The sequence below is a fragment of the Entelurus aequoreus genome, linkage group LG17, assembly GCF_033978785.1.
Source record: "Entelurus aequoreus isolate RoL-2023_Sb linkage group LG17, RoL_Eaeq_v1.1, whole genome shotgun sequence".
NCBI classification, from domain to species: Eukaryota; Metazoa; Chordata; class Actinopteri; order Syngnathiformes; family Syngnathidae; genus Entelurus; species Entelurus aequoreus.
Window position 1 is genome coordinate 25,131,138 of NC_084747.1, and position 22,523 is coordinate 25,153,660.

General features: G+C 40.3%; 1 protein-coding gene across 1 annotated transcript in view; it reads right to left on the bottom strand.

Moving 5' to 3' along the window:
* The window catches only part of LOC133631955 (alpha/beta hydrolase domain-containing protein 17B), a 56,301-nt gene extending 36,737 nt beyond the window's left edge, over nucleotides 1-19,564 (bottom strand). The window contains exon 1 of the mRNA XM_062024165.1: nucleotides 19,315-19,564. The gene's annotated coding sequence lies outside the window, so the exon portion shown is untranslated. The remainder of the gene's footprint in view (nucleotides 1-19,314) is intronic.
* Between the last annotated feature and the right edge of the window lie 2,959 nt (nucleotides 19,565-22,523).

Consider the following 22,523-nt stretch of genomic DNA (forward strand, 5'->3'; position numbering starts at 1 on the left):
GTGGTCAAATACAAATAAGGGAACAAGAGAAGTATCCTACACTTCTCTTTTGTAAAGTAAATCTGAACAGCCTATATGGGCATCTACATCAACTATATGATTTTCCTGAGAAGCTGGACAGGACAATAATTCTTTCGTGGCGGGCCGCCACAAATAAATGAATGCATGGGAAACACTGTAATAGAAAATCAAATAGTGTATGTCCTTCGCTGTGTGGTAGGTTCCTGCGGACGTTCTCTTCTCATGTTGTTGACTATTTTTTTCATACGATGTTGATCTGAAAATGGTTGCTTTGGCATTTTGTTGGCTGTGGCACCGGCCGGAGATGTTGACATGCGGAGTTTCAAGCACTCTTCATTCTCTAGCGGGTGACTTTTCAGATGATGCTACAAATTAGCAGTAATGCTACTTTTTGTAGAAACACTTTTGCCGCATACTTGACTGTTCAACATATTCCCGCTTGAAGCCAAACCACCGTCAGACTATGGACCCCATGCTGTTTTTCTTGGGAATTAATTCTTCCTCCATTTGTTACCAGATTCGCACCTTCCCTCTCTCGTATTACCACTCGCACCGCACCGCTAGCACCACAGCTAACGTTACCCATGCCGCTACCTCTCTGCTCCTGTGACGTATGTAAGAAGGTGCACTTGTTTTATGTCTCTGTGAGAAGGAGAGACAAGAAAGAGTGAGACACACCTGTAGTGTAATGCCCGCAGCTAAAAGCGACTGTGTGAGAACGTATACTCGAATATCACGATATAGTAATTTCCTATATCGCACAGAGACAAACCCGCGATATATCGAGTATATTCAATATATCGGCCAGCCCTAATCACACGTTTTCTTTTTTTATGTATTCCAACTAGCAACTAGTCGCCCTATTCTGCTTATAAAGCACATAAAAACTACCAAAAACCTCAATCCAGGTTTTATGTACATGCTGTAAGTACATATGTAATGTAGTAACAGGCATATTCATAACATGTAACATTTACATGTTTTGCTCTGTGTAAGCATATGGTTTGCTTTTTCCTTCAACACCACTACTACTCACGGCAGACATGAGAGACAAACACAATAAAACAATCACTCACTGTACAATGTCTGCTCTCACTGGGATGCAGACTGTTAGGATGTCGATGTATTCACCTTTAGATAAAAAATGTATCGTAATCCTCACGAAGAGTTAAAAAAAAAAGGGGGTATCTATCACGTGTCCTCGTCATCTAGAGTTCTAAGTTGGCTGTCAAAGATGACCAACTTCTCAGTTTATGTCCGCATCATTTTATTGTCCAGTCTGAAGGCATGATTTATTTAAAAAGACATTATGTTCTTGTCCTATAGGATTGCGAATTATAGGCAAAATACCAAGAAAAGTGCATTTCCCCTTTCAACTTTACTAAGCACTTATTTATTTTCAAGCTAGTTTAACGGTTAGCTCGTCTGCTCCTTCTTGCTCTGAGTAACATGTTTAGCCTCATCGTAATGTAGATTTGATTATTGACTTAAAGGGGCAGTTTGTAACATTAACACAGATGCCTGGAGGGCGACAACTTTCCAATGAATATTACACTTCTCGTACGTAATGACACAATTACGTACGTACGTAACACATGTACGCGCATTAGCTGCAGGTGTTGTTAGCTAATATTGGCAATTTGGATAGCTAGCTGTCATTGAATGTATATTCTATCATAACAACATGACTTCAAATTGTTAGTTGCTTCTCTTGGACTGCTTTTGTATGTGTGCACGCGCTCCCTGCACGTACGTGTTGACAAGACCGGTTGAGTGACCACCGTAGACAACAAACCTTATATTCGGTCCAATAAAAAATGTCATTGTGTAAACTTTGTAATTGTAAAAAATCTAGACAGTTTTAAAGCATTTTTGTTCTGTTAACATAACATAAGCTAGCCGTGGTGTTTGTCTTTAAAAAATGTTGCAGTGAAGAAGTTGAAAACAGCACCTTAAGTTAGCAGCTCCCCACAGTTCGCTGCTGTCAGCTAAATCTTCCGGTCGGCAGACAGAGCATCAAAAATAGGAATCAACATTTAAACATTTAAACAGTTCAGGGAGAATTAGAATGTAAGACCCGGTTCCTATTGATGCCCAACCGTAGTCATAACTTGCTGTGGAGAGACGGGGCCGGCAGTCCAAGATGGCGGCGAGGAGGCGCGGACGGCGAGCAAGCGGCGAGGCGGAGCGCGCCGAGATCGACGCCGCAATTATCACCAGGTGCGTGGAGCACCCAGCTGGGCACAATTTAATAATCATCTCCAACGGTGTAAAAGGGCGGCAGCCGGAAACGTGAGAGAGAGAGAGAGGCGGAGAGACGAGAAGGAGCCAGAAGGAAGCTGATGCCGAGCGAGAGCGGAAAAGAGCACACGGAAGGCGACGACTCACGCAGCTGAAAAGCTGGAGCGGAGTAGCAGGGAGCGAGCAGAAGAACGGAAAGGCTGAAAAGCCACCCGTAAGAGACTTTCTTGTCGAAAAATGAAGTCTAAACCTGCCCGCAAGAATGTCATTCCTTGGTGGTCCTTGGAACCCGCACGACAGCGAGCGACTGTCACACTTGCCATAGCAGTTTTTCTTTTAAGCAGGGGTGCTGTCAGAAATTCTGTGTACCATGACACCCCCCATTCAAGACCTGCGAGTCGAGGGCTCTTAAATGGTACCAACTCTACTAAGAAATAATGTTAAAATCTTGTTTTGTTTGAATGAACCCGAAATAGCTTGTGAGATGAGTGTATCGTGCCACCCCTAGTATTTATGGTGGGCACCTTTTCGAGGATGCATGGCTCCTTTGAACTAGGTTGATAAGGACATGGTCCTGTCTGTTTGGAGCTTCTTTTCGGTCTGCCTCAAGGCTGGAAAAGCACTCAAGCATCATATATCCAGCACCTAGGGCTGCCTTTTGAGTTATCTGGTGCTCCCGAGAAGTAGCGGTGAAAGTTTCCAAAAAGCAATTGTGTGTCTCGTGTCATTTCAAATGTATGTTACAAGGGTCCTTCTGTGTTGTAACGGAATGCGTGATGCACAGTATGTCTCAGTCTACTGTTGTCATTGTCTCAACCGCATGAGGCTCTTTAGCACCACCCTAGTGGCTCCCTGGAGCTTTTTAAAAAATGTATGAAAATGGAAAAAGATGGGGGAGGGGAGAAATATATTTTTGTTTTGATATGGTTTCTGTAGGCGGATACACATGATAATGTTGCGCTTGTAATGCGAAAGCAAGACAACTTGAAGTATCTTTGACTAGGGCTGGGCGATATATCGAATATACTCGATATATCGCAGGTTTTTCTGTGCGATATAGAAAATGACTATATCGTGACATTGGAGTATACGTTCTCACCCAGTTGCTTTTAGCTGCGGGCATTACACTTCAGGCTCTTCTCACTCTTTCTTGTCTCTCCTCACAGACATAAAACAAGCGCACCTTCTTACATACGTGACATACTGTCGCGCGTGCAACGTAACACGCTCTCGCGGAGCAGAGAGGTAGCGGCGTGGGTAACGTTAGCTGTGATGCTAGCGGAGTGGTGCGAGTGGTAATACGAGAGAAAGAAGGTGCGAATCTGGTAACAAATGAAGGAAGAATTATTTCCCAAGAAAAACAGCACAGGGTCCATCGTCTGGCGGTGGTTTGGCTTGAAGCGGGAAGATGTCGAACAAGTATGCGGCAATAGCGTTCCTACAAAAAGTAGCACCACTGCTAATTTTTAGCATGACTTAAAAAGTGACTTGAAAAGTCACTCACTAGAGAACGAAGAGTGCTTGAAACTCTGCATGTCAACATCTCCGGCCGGTGCCACACCCACAAAATGCCCAAGCAACCATTTCCACATCAACAACGTATGAAAAAAATAGTCAACAACAGAAAGAGATAACGTCCGCAGGAACCTACCACATAGCGAAGGACATACACTATTTGATTTACTATTATGCAGCTCATTTTTATTTGACAGTTATTGAAATATCTTGTGTGACATCATGCACACAAGTGCACTTTATTTGTTTTAAACCATTGTAGTGGCGTTCTGTACAAAAAGTGCACTTTAATTTAGTGTTGTTTTGATAAGTCATCTTAGTGACATCATTCACAAAAGTGCACCAATAGCTTGTTTTATAATGTCTCTGACAATCTTGCACTTTCTGTTTTGGAAATTACATGAATGTTTGTGCCACTGCTTAATAACTGTTTAATAAATACAGTTTTGGTAAATTGACTTCGTTGTGGTTTCCCTCTATGCATGAAAGTTTAAAAATAGCATATATTAATGCAGTATGAACAAGAATGTTTTAGTGTAGACACATAGAATCATCATAGTGGTGTGATTATATGCATCAAGTGTTCATTCAAGGCTAAGGCAAAATATTGAGATATATATCGTGTATCGTGACATGGCCTAAAAATATTGAGATATTAATAAAAGGCCATATCGCCCAGCCCTATCTTTGACACACAACAACGTGTGCCATTTATTCCATCAAAGAGAAGACTGAATGAATGATTACATCAAAGAGACTCAAAAAGGAGGACACAACAAACCCCCACCTTGGTAAATCTCCTGACGGTCACTTTAAGGGGCCGCACCAAATTACTCACTCTTAACTGCATACTGTATATGAATGCTAAACAAGAACAACATTATGTGCGCAATAGAACAATGACATTGAATAATGACGACAAAGTCAAGTAAACAGGTGTGGTGAATGATGTCCTTAAAAGCAACCGCTACACTACAAACCTTCCAAATCGTTAGAAATCTCACTGTTTGTATTAAAAATATTTCACTGATGAGAGTATTTGGTGAGCGCTGTTCTGTCCTACTAATTTCGGCGGTCCTTGAACTTACCACAGTTTGTTTACACGTACAACTTTCTCAGACGCTGCCACAGAAAGAAGTGTTTAATGCCACTACTTTGTCTCATTTTGTCCACCAAATGTTTTATGCTGTGCGTGAATGCACAAAGGTGAGTTTTGTTGATGTTATTGACTTGTTGGAGTGCTAATCAGGCATATTTGGTCAGTGCAGACTCCAAGCTAATCCATGCTAACATGCTATTTAAGTTAGGTGTATATACATATTGCATCACTATTCCTCTTTTGTAAGTATATTTGAGCTCATTTAATGTCCTCTGTGTATTTAATTTATATTTGCATGTCTCATGACACATCATCTGTCATTTCTAATTGTTGTTTGTGTGCCATGCTGTTCTAGACCACAGCAAACGGTACCCAGCTTGCAAAGATTGTATTAAATGTATTAGAAAAAAACAGCCTGCAGTTTCCTTTAACTTGGACACACATCTATACCTTTGGCCATTTTAAGACCGTAATTTTCAGGAGTTATTTCACCCACGAAGAAGCCTCTGTTTTACTAATGTTGTACAAATGTGTATGATGTGTGACATTTCTGTCAACAAAGATTTGTGTCAGCCTGCGGCACATAGTCATTTTGATGGTAGGCTAATATAGACACATGTGTTGCCTTCATTATAACACTTATATAAGGCTCTTAATGTTCTTGCGGCTCCAGACAGGCTTATTTTTTTGTATTTTTGGTCCAATGTGGCTCTTTCGACATTTTGGGTTGCCAATCCCCTGGTCTTGACGGCTAATGGAAAGTATGATACTATGCCCTGCTATTCTGGCACCCTCCAGCTGAAGGAACTGTACTATCAAATCACAGATCCTTGATAGACTTGACATTCTCTTATAGGTTGTAGACTCAAAGTTTGTTGGTGGTGGTGTGCCAGAATAGCACATAAGTGAGATAAACCAGAGTGCATCATTTTGTCAACTCCTAGTATTAGCCAGTGCCAGGTTGAGAGTGAAGTGAGCTGCACGTGAAGCCTTTCTGTAGCATTCGCCACGTGCCTTCAGGCCAGTGCTTGTCCCACAATCATGTGAGTGGTTTCCTCTTATTAGTTGTTGTTTTTGGCTTTTCTCTTACATAAACCCGGCTATAATATGGATTAGACTTAAAGGGGAACTGCACTGTTTTTATTTTGTCTATCATTCACAATCCTTGTGTAAGACAAGAACACATCTGTTTTTCTTTTTTTATGCATTGTAACTTGTAAATAGACACTAGCAAAAGTCCACTAACAACGGAGCCATTGGGAGTCGCTATATTCTGCCTATAAAAGCCTCCATCAACCATTTCAATACATGCTGTAGGTATATATTTAATGTAGTAACATTCATAATATGTAATATTAAGTATTTTGCAAATTTTTACCATACGGTTGCATATTAATTTTACAGACGCATCACAACGTTCACCGTTTCCTTCAACAACAACAACACTACCAATCATGACAAAACTTCATGAGAGACACTAAAGACTACTTTTGGACAAATGATCCAGAAACTTGTATTTTTTAATCCTGAATATAAGGAAAATGATCTACAAGTTTTAGTAGGTGTGTGCTAATAAAATGCAGCTTTAGTGAAACACTATAAGCCAGTGGTTCTTAACCTTGTTGGAGGTACCGAACCCCACCAGTTTCATATGCGTATTCACCGAACCCTTCTTTAGCGAAAAATAAAATGTTTTTTTTTTTCAAATTCAAGACAAAGTTATATGTTTTTGGTAACACTTTAGTATGGGGAACATATTCTAAGTAACAAAGACTTAATTTAAAGTTATTTGTTTAGGGTTGAGGGTTAGGGCCAGGGTTACAATAAGGCCATGCCAAATAAGGCATTAATAAGTACTTAATAATGACTAGTTAAGAGCCAATATGTTACTAATTTGCATGTTAATAAGAAACTAATTAATGGTGAATATGTTCCCGATACTTAAGTGTTACCATGTTTTATTACTGGTGCACAAAATGAACCATGCATGAACATCACCTTGTTCAAAGAACAAAACCAACACAGAGCATAAACTCACAACAAATTACACACCTGCAAATCAGTGTGACTTCTGCTGTTGCCGTATCCGTAATACGCAGATAGGGAGAAGTTTTTATTTACACGATGAGTCGGGTGTGTCATGACCTCCGCCGAACCCCTGAGCCCGACTCACCGAACCCCTAGGGTTCGATCGAACCCAGGTTAAGAACCACTGCACTAAGCATCGTGTAGCAGTATTGCTAAGTTCTAAACAAGAAATACAAACTATGAACACAATAAAATAATCACTTACTGTACGATGTCTGCTCTCACTGGGATGCCGACTGATAGGATGTTTATATATTCCCGTTAAAATAATTCATCATAATCCACTCAGAGTTTTAAAAGAGTGCCGCAAACGAGCATCTTATTGTGTCTTTCTCGCCCTCCGCAGGTATAAGTTGGATGTTAAAGTTGACCAACTTCTCAGTTTATGGCCACATCCTACTACTGTTTAGGTGAGCGGCATTATTTATAATCTAGAATCAACTTTCACCAACTCAGAGGCAATGCAACAGCTTGATTTGTCAATTTAGCAGTATAAGCTAGTTAGCTCTCTGTGATCCCGGCACGACTCAAAATAGTCTGTCTGTGTTAGCGCTTATAATAACAATACCACTAATACTTTGTAATATTCAGGTCACGAGATGTAAATTAGGTTTTTTTGGCGGGTTTTTTTATGTTCTTAGAGTGCTTTATGGGTGGAATACAGTACTCCCATTAGCTGCATTGTTAGCCACTTTGTACAACTTAGAACACATAAAACAATTAAAACATATGTTTTTGTATTACATAAGGATTGTGAATGACTGGAAAAATGCAAAAAAAAAAAAAAAGTGTAGTTCCCTTCTAAACAAGAGTTGTATCCAACTACTGCAGGTCCATTTAACTGGTGGCTCGCGGACCACATCCGACCCGCCACATCTTTTCAACTGGCCTGCCGAACATCCCCCAAATAGGCTTAAACCAGGGTTGCTCATGTATGCAGTACTCCCGCCACCCCACACGGGGCAACAACGAGGCATATGTCTCACAGTGAAGAAGACTCATTCAACCCTGGAAAAAAATCTAAATAAATTGCAAAAATCTGACTTTTAACAACAACTGGAAAACAGAGTATGAATGTTCTACCCCAAGCAAGTGCTCGAGTCATTGTATCCTGGCGGACCTTTTAAGCGACAGACACATTGATCCAGACAAGCAGCAACAATGGTAGAAATCCCAGCGTCTCAGTTCCATCACATAACATGGTCAAACATTCGATTTATTTATGTATAATACACAATGGACATCATTTATGTAAAATACACAAGGAATGAATTAAAAAGTGTAAAGAAATTAAAGTAAGGAAGGAACATCAATCCTCAACAAAAACTGGAGCTTTTTCTCCCTCTTCATACGGTTAACTAGCTGCACACGCTGTAAACGAGTAGTGAGGGCAGAATAATTAATTTATTGACAGTACAGTGTGAAAGCAGATGTGTTGACTTTGCAATTAAGTAAACTCAGTCTCAAATAAATATAACCTGCAGAGGCACTTTCTGACGAAACCTCCACATTTCAATGTACGGCCCCTGAGCCCTTGGGCTCCTCAAACTGAGGCCCTCTTCATTATGTAGTTGAATAGCCCTGAACTACTGCCTTTATATTCAGGGTTTCCCGCAGCGCTTTGTTGTTAAGGCAGCCGCCTTAACAACAAAGAGCCACCGCCTAAACTAAAGTCTTAACAAGCTGCTCAGCTTAGTTCTGCCTCTGCCAGTACGTCCCAGCATTGTCCCACCCACAGAACCATCTGATTGGTTACATGCAGAGTGGTAACAGCCAATCAGCAGTGCGTATTCAGAGCGCATGTAACAGCCAATCAGCAGTGCGTATTCAGAGCGCATGTAACAGCCAATCAGCAGTGCGTATTCAGCGCGCATGTAACAGCCAATAAGCAGTGCGTATTCTGAGTGCATGGCGTCAGTGCTCACGGCAGAGGCAGGCAGAGAGGAGAGAAGGTGCGGGTGAGCAGAAAAGTGTTTTTAGCAGGTAAGCATAAGACAGCGGACTCTCCCCAAATTATAATAAACACTTCCAAGTCAACAATTAGGAACATTACTATGAGCCCGTTGACGTTCTAGAAACATAAGCGGCAGCTCAGCTCGCTCGCAGTCTTTGAGGTGAAGGCTAATTAGCTTTTAGTGTAACCTTAGCTCACTGTGCGGTGTGTGCGTGTGTGTGTGTGTGTTACGGACAGCAAAGCCCTGTCTGTCAGAGAAAGACAAGCATTATTGACCTACAATTAACAACTAAGTTATTTCACTTTACCTTTTTCTGTGTTGATTGAGCTGTGTTGAAGCAACAAAAAAGGACATTATGTTAAATGAAGAGTTTCCTGAAGCTGTCTCTGATAGTTGATATAATAATGTAACAGCATCATAAAGCCTACATGAGCTCCATGGTGTTCAGGGATGAATAGTCTCCTATTGCTATTGTACAATTTTTTTAGCTATAGTTACGTTAATCAATAATGAAGCAGCCTAGTTTTGAATGGCAGGTCCCTGCTATCACATGTTGATAAAAAATATAACATTTACATAATAAAAATCAACTAAAGGCTTCCCAAATGCTGTAATAAATTAAGCATGATGAGTTGAGCATGTGGCCCCACTTTTAACTATTTTTTTGAAACGCTTATTGCAAACGCTTACTTACAGTAAGTCATTAATTTGACTTTGTAAGTCATTATTTTGACTTAGTAAGTCATTTTGTCATTATTTTGACTTAGTAAATTACTCAATCATAATAATGACGTACTTAGTATCTCAGGTAACTAGGACTGTTTTGTTTTTACGTTACGGAAAAAATATCGAGATATATAACGTACAGTATATCGCCATTCAGCAAATGGAGCGGAAAACACAACCAAAAGTTGTAGGCTTCTTCACGCGACGAAGCCTGCCTACTTCACCGCAGTCTGTAGTCTATTGCCCCAGGCTGTGGTGGCAGCGACGAGATGGAGACGTGATGGCGACAGGCCGAGTTACACCGATCCTTACACCCACCCACCCCCTTCCCCTGGAGAGTCACCACCTTAAAGGGAAACTTCGGTTTTTTTCAACCTGGGCCCTGTTTTCATAATTTTTTCTGTATATGTGAGTGCTGGATAAAACATTTTTTGAGGTCGCGCCAGTATTGAGCAGGGCAGGCAGCCTCCAGCCCAGCTAACGCTCGTACACAGGGCAACTGGCTCTCGTCAAAATTCGGCCTATAAACATGCATTTTTTTCACACTGACAGGCTCAGATAGTTACAATGAGTGTCCGACAACATACTAGAAAGGAGAAATTAACGTATGTCTCTACCTTTAGCTGGAGATCGCTGTTTGTTGTGAGCTGTGTCCAAATCTCACCACGCTACAAATCTCGTTCCGAAATCTCGCGATAACTCGCGACAAAACACCGGTGGAAAAACAGTTACCTGACTGAGGTGAAGAGAGATGACTGAAGTGATTTTCTGTTGGATTACCGAAGACTGTTATTTTAGTTTTATAGAAAAGTTTGTTTGTTTGTCTGTCATGGCTGAATTTTTGCCTGATGTGGACGATTTGATTTGTCGCGAGTTATCGCGAGATTTCGGAACGAGATTTGTAGCGTGGTGAGATTTGGACACAGCTCACAACAAACAGCGATCTCCAGCTAAAGGTAGAGACATACGTTAATTTCTCCTTTCTAGTATGTTGTCGGACACTCATTGTAACTATCTGAGCCTGTCAGTGTGAAAAAAATGCATGTTTATAGGCCGAATTTTGACGAGAGCCAGTTGCCCTGTGTACGAGCGTTAGCTGGGCTGGAGGCTGCCTGCCCTGCTCAATACTGGCGCGACCTCAAAAAATGTTTTATCCAGCACTCACATATACAGAAAAAATTATGAAAACAGGGCCCAGGTTGAAAAAAACCGAAGTTTCCCTTTAACTAACGAATTTTCTGGGAAACACTGATATTGGTGTAAACATGTTCTGTTTTGATCAACACATATAGATAGATATTACTTTAACATGTTATTTTTATAGTGTAACTTGCAGTGCACTGGATCACTCTTAGCTGTTTCGAATACAGTATTTCAGTCACTTATGTCGGAATGTTTTATGTTATTACTGTATATCTTCACGATGGACAATGTTATGCAAACAAAACTTGGATAAACTTAAGAGCACAAGCACAGCTTGTACAAGAGTATATATTTACTATCCACGGTACACACATGTACATAGCAGGAAACAAGTCAGCACAAAGTAGGGTTTTAACGATATGACTGTTGATCACATTATCGCAGTACTGTTGAATGTGCTTAAAAGGTATTTAAACTGTACACATTGAAATAGTGACCAAGTTATTTTTTTTTTTAAAAACACTAAAATAAATAGACACACTGTTAGAAAACCCGCGATTTTGCATGTCTTGTTTCTTATGCTTCACTGATAGTGTTTAGTATCTGATCTGTTTTAATGGTTAAGCCTTTATTGTTTTAATTATTGCTTTGTACTGTAGGATTTGAAGATTTTTTTAGATTGAAAAGTGTGAAACGAAAAAATTTATTATGAACTATCATTTCTGGCGGACGTTGTGGCGTCCTATTCTGTTCAGTGGCACTTGAACGCACCGTAAAAACACCTCCGTCTTGTATTCCTCCGAGTATAGAACGATCACTCTATTCTAAGATTTATGACTATGTTAGTTGCTTAGACAGCAATATTTTTTATCAAAGTTTAGATTGGGGTATGTAATTTTTTTTAACAGGGCGGCCATTCCTTTGGGGGGGCGGTGTTTTTTATGCACATGCAAATCAACGTTGACAATTGCTCACTCTGCGTGTTATGTGCCACCCGACTGGAAACAGGACTAGAAAACGAATCATAAACGTAGCAACATTTGGATTAACTTTTTTTTTGTAAAAAAAAATATTTAGGGGGGGAAAACATTTTTGAATTATATTTATTTGTATTTGGATTCACTTTTCGGGTTCATTATTCCAAAAGATACACACACCACGAATAGTAGAACAATTTTGTCCTGGCATTTTTATTATGCCCTCATTTTTATTGTAGTTTTACTTAGACTTTTTATATCAATGAACGCATTTTATTCCCACTCATTATTTGTGTATTTTTACCATCCATCCATCCATCCATCCATTTTCTACCGCTTATTCCCTTCGGGGTCGCGGGGGGCGCTGGAGCCTATCTCAGCTACAATCGGGCGGAAGGCGGGGTACACCCTGGACAAGTCGCCACCTCATCGCAGGGCCAACACAGATAGACAGACAACATTCACACTCACATTCACACACTAGGGCCAATTTAGTGTTGCCAATCAACCTATCCCCAGGTGCATGTCTTTGGAGGTGGGAGGAAGCCGGAGTACCCGGAGGGAACCCACGCAGTCACGGGGAGAACATGCAAACTCCACACAGAAAGATCCCGAGACCGGGATTGAACTCATGACTACTCAGGACCTTCGTATTATGCTACAGATTTGTTGAGGTGAGGGAAAATCCAAACTAGTGGTGTCACTGCCAAAGAGCAGAAATATGGCTCTGCCTTATGGAATGTTTACAATAAAAACACAACAAAAAATTTATTGTAGCCAATATTTCTAAATAATTCCCACCAAAAGAATGTAAATGTAATTATTCTGATAAACATGTCATCATATAACTGATACTAGTGATTGTTTCCTTAATAAAAAATAAATACATACATTTAAAAAAAACTAAAAACTAAGAACTAGGGGTGTTACGATTTATTTTAACAATTCAACTCGATATTTGTGGTTTTGTGTTCAATAGTTTTCATTAAACTCAAGCAGAGGACTGAAATGGTGTGTTATTATTGTGGGTTGAAAAAGTACTTTCGGTTTTAATGCCTTAAACCGGAAGTAAAATCGTCCACAGCATTTCTGCTTGAGAAGATTCTTCATTTATCACTCCAAGCAACGTGTGTAAGTTTTACAATATAACTAAAACAATTCTTACCGACTAAACCATCCCATGTGTGATGTCTGTAGGAGTGTTTTCACGCATATTTGTATGTGCTTTTGTTATGTAATGAAGTTAGCGTTGTTAGCATGAGCTAATATGCCCACATGTCTACGAATGTCTGTGTTAGCATTATTAACTGACAATGGCATTCTGCCTGTATGGTTTCAAATTCCTCAGTAAATTCACCAAAACGTCACTGTGGAGTTATTGAGTCTGTTTAGCTCATGGGTGTCGAACTCTGGCCCGCGGGCCATATTTGGCCCGCCGTGTAATTTCACTTGGCCTGTGAGGTCATATCAAATTAACACTAGAGCTGGCCCGCCGATTATATACAGCGGCGGTACCGCGGTACACCGCTAATTCTCATACTTGCCAAACCTCCCGGGAGACTCCCAAATTTCAGTGCCCCTCCCAAGAATTGTAACGTCCCCTTTTCGTCAAGTCCAACGATTGCTGGCTCAGTTACATAAATGTGCGGCTTTGGCACGCACACCGAAGTGAATGCAATGCATATTTGATCTTCAGTGATACAGGTTACACTGAGGGTGCCAGTATAAAAACCTTTAACATTCCGGGACGCTACAATATACACCCCCGCTACCTCCAAACCCCGCCGCACACATACACACACCTTGTAGCGTCAGATTCCAGGTGTTGCACCCCCGGCGTAGAATGCACCCCCTGACGGGAGTGTTATATCAACTAAAGCCCACACTTAAAGTTTCCACGTGCAAGATTGAATGTATTTGAAAAAGTTATTTAATAAGAAGCCAAAAGTGCAAAAACAATAATGTTCGTGTTGGAGTTGTGAATGAATGAAATATGAAATCCGTGCTGCAGTCTACAGGTGTACCTAATGTTGTGGCCCAGCACCGACTGCAGCACGGATTTCATATTTCATTCATTCACAACTATCGGGGAGGTAGAGGGGGTGTATATTGTAGCGTCCCGGAAGAGTTAGTGCTGCAAAGGGTTCTGGGTATTTGTTCTGTTGTGTTTATGTTGTGTTACTGTGCGGATGTTCTCCCAAAATGTGTCATTCTTGTTTGTTGTGGATTCACAGTGTGGCGCATATTTCTAACAATGTTAAAGTGGCTTATACGCCACTCTGTGTAAACTGTATCGCTGTTGATGAAGTATGCTTTGCATTTACGTGTGTGTGCGTACAGGAGCCGCTCATATCTTGTGACTGGGCGGGCACGTTGTTAGAAGGGATGAAAAGCGGACGTGACGTCAGCTCGTAGAGGACGTTAAAAGCAGTGCCTGTAAGGCACGCCCCCAAGACTGTGGAATACGAGATATAATGACTGACGGACACCTTTGTTCGATAATGAAAGATGCCTCAGCTCAAAGCCTGAGCCCCGACATTAATGAACTAGCATCCAAGAAAAGATGGCAGGTATCTGGCTTGGGCACATCAGATTAGATCAGTGTGTTGCAAACTGAGCAGTTTAAAGTCCTGAATGGTTGGTTTATTCATTATTTTACAGGTATTTTCAAATTTATTAGCCTGTGGAAAAAGTTAATGTTGATATTTACCTTATAAGGCTGCAAATAGAAAAGAGGCATTACATTTTTATTTAAATTGTATTTGATATGCCATTGATATTTTTTAATTATTATTATTATTATTATTTGAAACTCGATTTTGCATGTCACTATAAAGTTATATAAGCCTTGCTTGTTCAATATTTAATGCAAAACTTGTTTGGGTCCCTATCAAAAAGGTTAATTTGTTCAACCTTGGCCCGCGGCTTTGTTCAGTTTTAAATTTTGGCCCACTCTGTATTTGAGTTTGACACCCCTGGTTTAGCTGATTGGAGAGCTAGCTTCCGCAGCTAGTGGGTCCATGACAAGTACTTCTGTTTTGTTTGGTCAGCTGTTTTACAGACACTGTTTGGAAATAAGTAAGGTATAAATAAACATTTACGATACATTTTGTGTAAATAACTAATTTCACAACATATACTGTATATCGGCGGCTCATCGTCCGGTGCGGCTAATATATGGACACATTTTTTTTCATTCTAACATTTGGTGGATGCGGCTTATATACCGGTGCGCTCTATAGTCCGGGAAATACGGTACTTGATATTTAGGAATATGAATCGATCTATCGATATCAGTCATTCGTTACACCCTTAATAATAACGAACTAGTCTTTGGAACGACTCTTTGAAAGGAATGGCTCCTCATAGATCTGATTCACTTCAAAAAGCCAATAATGCCATCTCTAATTGCCAGGTCTCAAGTTTAATGCACATTTTAATAAGGTCCAATTATTAACAATGAACAACAGTCTATTTGCGTTTAATAGAGTTCACTGCGGACAAAATGTGATTAATCGCGAACATTTTTTGAATCATTTGACAGTAGGGCTGGGCGGTATATCGAATATACTCGATATATTGCGGGTTTGCTTCTGTGCGATGTAGAAAATTACTATTTTGTGAGTATACGTTCTCACGCAGTTGCTTTTAGCTGCGGGCATTACACTACAGGCTTTTGTCACTCGTTCTTGTCCCTCCTTCTCACAGAGAGATAAAACAAGCGCACCTACGTCACATACTGTCACGCGTGAAACATCATACGCCCTCGCCGAGCAGAGTAATGCGAGTGGTAATACGATAGAGAGAGAGAAGGTGCAAATCTGGTAACAAATGGAGGAAGAAGAATTAATTCCCAAGAAAACAGCATGGGGTCCATGTCTGGCGGTGGTTTGGCTTCAGGCGGGAAGATGTTCAACAGACAACCGTAATACGTAAAGTATGCGGCAAAAGCGTTGCTACAAAAAGTAGCAGCATTACTAATTTGTACCATCATTTGAAAAGTCACCCGCTAGAGAATGAAGAGTGTTTGAAACTGGTGTCTTCCATTTCCAGATCAACACTGTATGACAAAAATAGTCAACAACAGAAGGAGATAACGTCCGCAGTAACCTACCACATAGCGAAGGACATGCACAACTTGATTTCCTATTATGCAGCTAATTTTTATTTTACAGTTTTTTAACCATCTTGTGTGAGACATCATGCACGAAAGTGCACTTGATTTGTTTTAAAATATTGTAGTGGCGTTCTGTACAAAAAGTGCACTTTAATTTAGTGTTGTTTTGATATGTCATCTTAGGCCATGTCTACACTAAGTCGTTTAACCCCTTAAACTAATAATTATTTAGCCTAAGCCCCGTTTCAGCCACACTAAACCATCGTTTAAGGTCCCCCTCCTCGGACAAATTTTTACACAGGTAAGTCAGCCGTGTAATTCTTGAATCTCCAGCACTTAGCTTTGTATGGACTCATTGATCGTTTACAAAGTGAGTTCGGAGAGGAAGTGACGCCAGAAAGCCTGCGCTCCACACAGGAAAAGGCATCAGAAAGAACGCGCCACAGGCAGCTTCATGACAAAGATGGAGGCGAGTCATCCATTCATGCCTGTGTTTCTCCTTCTTTTACATGTACATGCGCTTTTGGAAATCACAAATAAATACCTTAAGAGAAGGAAACGGGAGATTGCAGCTATTTCGGATACAAAACTTCTCAGACGGCAAGAGAACTTTCTAATGTCCGGGTCAGCTGTGAGTCTATTTACCGAAAAACTTTGTCCCTTCCTCCCGTGGATGTGATCATGATAGCCAGTGTGTGACTACAAATGTTGCTTTATGGATGTGACTGTGAAATGGCCAGGCAGTGTGCATGATGCCCGCATCTTCGCTAACTCTGCCATTAGCGCGCAGCTGAACTATGGAACCACCCCCCCGTGTCCCAAACAACTGCTGGAAGACGAAGATCCGCTCCCTGTTTTACTTTGGGGTGACCCAGTTTATCCCCTGACGCCATATCTCACGAAAGAATACCATAACGGCGGAGTCAACCCACAACAACACTTTGGGTGTTCTCTGTCTCGATTAATTATTGTAATTGTTGTAAAATGTTCTTTATCGCATTGTGTACTTTCTCATGTCGATTAAAGATTTGATTAATTTATGATGTCTCAGGTGTGATTCACTACAATAGTGCCCCACAGCGCACTGGATTCTAGTTCATTGAAATACCACAACATTGGTTATTGTTCAAAGGAGATACATTTTAATTTAAAAACTTGCACACAAAACACAGCAAACAAATGTAAAATGCACAGCAAACTATTTACAATATAGGTCTTTTAAATAACTTCACAGTGAAGTAAAGAAATCTACTGGAAAGCAGAAGGACGCTTATTTTATTTTTTATTTCTACGCATGTGTACCGTATTTTCCGCACTATAAGACGCACCTAAAACCCTCCAATTTTGTCAAAAGCTGACAGTGCGCCTTATAATCTGGTGCGCCTTAGATATGGACCAATATTGAGCCACAACAAACCTAAACTTCATTTTCATAAAGTTTAGGTCTCGCAACTACGGTAAACAGCCGCCAACTTCTTTTTCCCCCGTAGAAGAAGAAGTTCTTCTTCTATGGTGAGCAGCCGCCCCCGTAGAAGAAGAAGCGTGCGGTGCATGCTGGGATATATGACATTCCATTTCCATTTGTGTGTTTATGTAAAGACCCCAAAATGGCTCCTATTAAGAGACACGCTTACGACGCAGAGTTTAAACTCAAAGCGATCAGTCACGTAGTAGAACACGGATGACAGAAGGCGAACACACGTTCACCAAGACAGGGAGACAGCGCCGGACGACATACGCCACTATCTGCCAGTGGATCGTAAATGCCTGGGCTGATTCAGTCTCAACTGTGGTCCGAGCTTTGAAGAAGGCAGGAATTGTCACTGAACTGCTAGACAACAGCAGCGACACTGACTCGATTAATGACGACTTCGACGAGACAGAGCCTGGCATGTTCCATGACGTCCCACTGGGGTGAGTTTTTCCTTGCCCGTATGTGGGCTCTGTACCGAGGATGTCGTTGTGGCTTGTACAGCCCTTTGAGACACTTGTGATTTAGGGCTATATAAATAAACATTGATTGATTGATTGATGTTGGATGCCGTATTCGACCAACTGTTTAATTCGGACACTGAAGAAGAAGAATTTGAGCGATTCGTGGATGAGGAATAACTTCATAAAGTGAGCTTTACATGTTTATTTTGTGTGTTGTGTGACATTAACGTTTGAGCAACGTTGAGTTATTGATATTGTTATTGCTCTGCACTATTTCGAGTGTTACTATATTGTGATTGCACTAACGTTTGATTTACCGTAACAATAGTAAATCAGCTGTTTATTCATTTTGGGAGTGAACAGAGTTCTCAGAACGCTGGTTTGTAATCTATTAATAAAGTTTGACTGACCTATCTGACTGTTTTGTTGACATTCCCTTTAGCGCAGCTCCATCTAATGGATGCATAGGTGCGCCTTATAATCCGGTGCGCCTTATACATGAACAAAGTTTTGAAATATGCCATTCATTGAAGGTGCGCCTTATAATCCGGTGCGCTTTATAGTGCGGAAAATACGGTACTAGGTCGCATTGCGCCGGTGGACAGAAGGGGGCGGGGGTCTTAAAGGGTGGCATTGTTGTGTGTGGACACGGATAAGGTTAGGTGTGATTTACCCTGGATAACCTTAGCCGGCTAAGTGTAAACGGGAACTTAGTGACATCATGCACAAAAGTGCACTAATCCTTTGTTTTAAAATGTCTGACAATCTTGCACGTTCTGTTTTGAAATGACATGAATGTTTGTGCCACTGCTTAAGAAATACAGTTTTGGTAAATTGACTTAGTTGTGATTTCCCTCTCTGCATGAAAGTTTAAAATTTGCATATATTAATGCAGCATGAACAATAATGTTTTAATGTAGACACATAGAATCATCATACTGGTGTGGTTATATGCATCAAGGGTTAATTCAAGGCTAAGGCAAAATATCGAGATATATATCGTGTATCGTGACATGGCCTAAAAAATAATGACCTATTAATAAAAGGCCGTATCGCCCAGCCCTATTTGACAGCTTTAGTTACACATCTTTACACATAATCGTTTTTATTACACACGGGTGTTTTCCATTCATTTTAATTAGCTATAACTCATCAACGTCACCTGCTACCTTCCAGGAAAGGGAAGCAATGGCGCCTCACAGCCGCTAAATAAATACACGGATGCATGTTATTAGTTTTCCACGTTTAAAAAAACCCCAACAAATATGACATAATCCATCGTCAGGGCCATATTGGTGCATTGCTGGACTATAAAATGGTGGGTAAAGCTAGCAGTGTGTTGTGCAAGGTTTCACTAATAAACTGGTTAGTTGAGCTTTCCTCAGTGACGAGTGTGTGTTTACAGAAAAGCGAGAGGCGGTAATTAGCGAAAATATGTTCGGGAATGTTTGCAAGCGAAACCGAAGAAGATGTCGATTTAGTGACAATTATTATTACCTGGACGTTGCTTGTCTGGAGGCGACACCGTGTTGTGGTCGTCTCACCCGGCCAGGAAATTGATGTTCTCGACGACAAACCGAGACGGTTAATCTCCTGGTTGTTATTCGCCTTGCGTCCCGTCGTGTGGCGGCGGAGCTCACCGCGAAAATCCGTCCTCCACTTCGAGGCTGCTTCCGAAACTGACGCTTTGCTGCTTTGCTGCTTTCCCTTTCCGTCCTCCGCTCCGTTGCCTCAACTACATGATGTCGAGGCTGGCACGGGGGTGTTAGCCAATGACTTTGGCTGGGGGGCGGGACTTCCGGAGAGAGATAGGGAAGTGACGTTTTTGATAGGAAGTAAGGCGTTCGAGTATTGCCGGAAAAAGAGGGAGACTAAACCGATTTGATTGATTGATTGATTGATTGATTGATTGATTGATTGATTGATTGATTGATTGATTGATTGATTGATTGATTGATTGATTGATTGATTGATTGATTGATTGATTGATTGATTGATTGATTGATTGATTGATTGATTGATTGATTGAGACTTTTATTAGTAGGTTGCACAGTGAAGTACATATTCCGTACGATTGACCACTAAATGGTAACACCCGAATAAGTTTTTCAACTTGTTTAAGTCGGGGTCCACTTAAATTGATTCATGATACAGATATATACTATCATCATAATACAGTCATCACACAAGATAATCATCAGGGTATATACATTGAATTATTTACAATCCGGGGTGTGGGATGTGTGTGGGTGGGTTGGTTTGGTTGTTATCATCACTTCAGTCATCAACAATTGAGAACAGAAAAATGGATGTTAAAAGAAGGACATTGATGTTACCTGCACCTTATGTCAGTGTTTTTCAACCTTTTTTGAGCCAAGGCACATTTTTTGCGTTGAAAAAATCCAGAGGCACACCACCAGCAGAAATCATTAAAAAAAACAACCTCAGTTGACAGTAAAAAGTCGTTGTCACAATTGTTGGATATGAATTCAAACCATAATCATGCATGCATCACTATAGCTCTTGTCTCAAAGTAGGTGTACTGTCATGACCTGTCACATCACACCGTGACTTATTTTGAGTTTTTTGGTGTTTTCCTGTGTGTAGTGTTTTAGTTCTTGTCTTGCGCTCCTATTTAGGTGGCTTTTTCTCTTTTTATGGTATTTTCCTGTAGCAGTTTCATGTCTTCCTTTGAGCGATATTTCCCGCATCTAATTTGTTTTAGCAGTCAAGAATATTTCAGTTGTTTTTCATCATTCTTTGTGGGGACATTGTCGGTTGTCATGTCATGTTCGGATGTACATTGTGGACGCGTCTTTGCTCCACAGCAAGTCTTTGTTGTCCTCCAGCATTCTGTTTTTGTTTACTTAGTAGCCAGTTCAGTTTTAGTTTCGTTTTCCATAGCCTTCCCTAAGCTTCAATGCTTTTTCTTAGGGGCACTCACCTTTTGTTTATTTTTGGTTTAAGCATTGGACACCTTTTTACCTTCACACTGCCTCCCGCTGTTTCCGACATCTACAAAGCAATTAGCTCCCTGCTGCCACCTATTTATATGAAAGAGTATTACACAGTTACTCTGCTGAGCTGTAGACAGCACAGACACTCAACAACAACACATAATTTGCAGACTATAATTACTGGTTTGCAAAAAAATATTTAGAATCTCACGGCACACTAGTGTGCCACGGCACAGTGGTTGTAAAACACTGCCTTATGTAACATGCATCCAGAGACTGTTTACCACCTGTTTTGGACTTGCACTCGATCACTGTGGCAGGGCATCTGTCGTTTCATTCTGGACAATATTCATGACATATTTGTGCTTTGTTTTAAAGATGTGCTATTTGGATTTACATTGTATGAAAAAAAAACTTGAAAATTAATTTTACCACCTACTCAGTGGCCTAGTGGTTAGAGTAGAGTAGAGATCGGTAGGTTGTGAGTTCAAACCGAGTCATACCAAAGACTATAAAAATAGGACCCATTACCTTCCTGCTTGGCACTCAGCATCAAGGGTTGGAATTGGGGGTTAAATCACCAAAATGATTCCTAACGCTGCTGCTCACTGCTCCCCTCACCTCCCAGGGGGTGAACAAGGGGATGGGTCAAATGCAGAGGATTTAACTTAACCTTATTATACTATTGACTAAGTTTTATAATCATAAATGTAAGTTTCTCAACACCCGACCTGTTTTTTTGTGCCTTTAAAAAACTATATAATATATATATATATATATATATATGTATATATATATATATATATATATATATATATATATATATATATATATATATATATATATATATATATATATATATATATATATATATATATATATATATATATATATATATCATTCTATTTTATTTACTTTATTGAGGTTGTACCTCCTGGCACTGTTTTGTACTGTTTTTGTATTGTTTCTGTACTTGTTTTGTTTTGCTTATTATTTCTTGATCGTATGTTCATATCAATTTTAAAAAAAAAAAGAGGGAGACACAAGACAATAAAGACAAGACAAACAAATAAGTCGTATGTGCATGCCTCCATTCCTGGTTTATTACAACACGATCCCGAATTAGAACCATTCAACACGTGAGTCTGTGTAATTCAATGGCAACATTGAAATACAAAAAATAAAAACTGTTAAAAAGAAAGTGGCTCCAAGAGACTAATTTGTGGTATGAAATGTTAGCAAGCGTTTGGCAGCAGTATCACTTGACTCGTGAGACATCACCGCTCAGATTGCTATTTTGGCTTTCATCGAAGAGAAGGGCGGTGATTGACAAGATTTTAGACCAATAGTAGCTAGGTCTAGTGAAGGAGCAAACCAATTATATCGCTTGAAGGCGTTGGACCGTCAACGCCTAGTCAACGCTGGCTAATAATTTGATTGACACTCACTTAAACCAATCAGACATTACTACTGTCGAAACAGTACCACTGCATGCTGTCATATTTCCATTTGGTGGAGTAATTAGAGTCTATATTATTATTCCTTGTTTTTTTAATAATTTATTTAACTTTATACATTACCCGTTTTTGTTAACCGTGCAAATGACACTCAACAACAAACCACACAAAACACTTCCAGTGACGACAACAAACCACCAAAAAGCAACATGAAGAAGAATATACTTCCGGGATTCATTCAGTTAAAGAAATTAGACTAGACTTAGACAAACTTTATTGATCCACAAGGGAA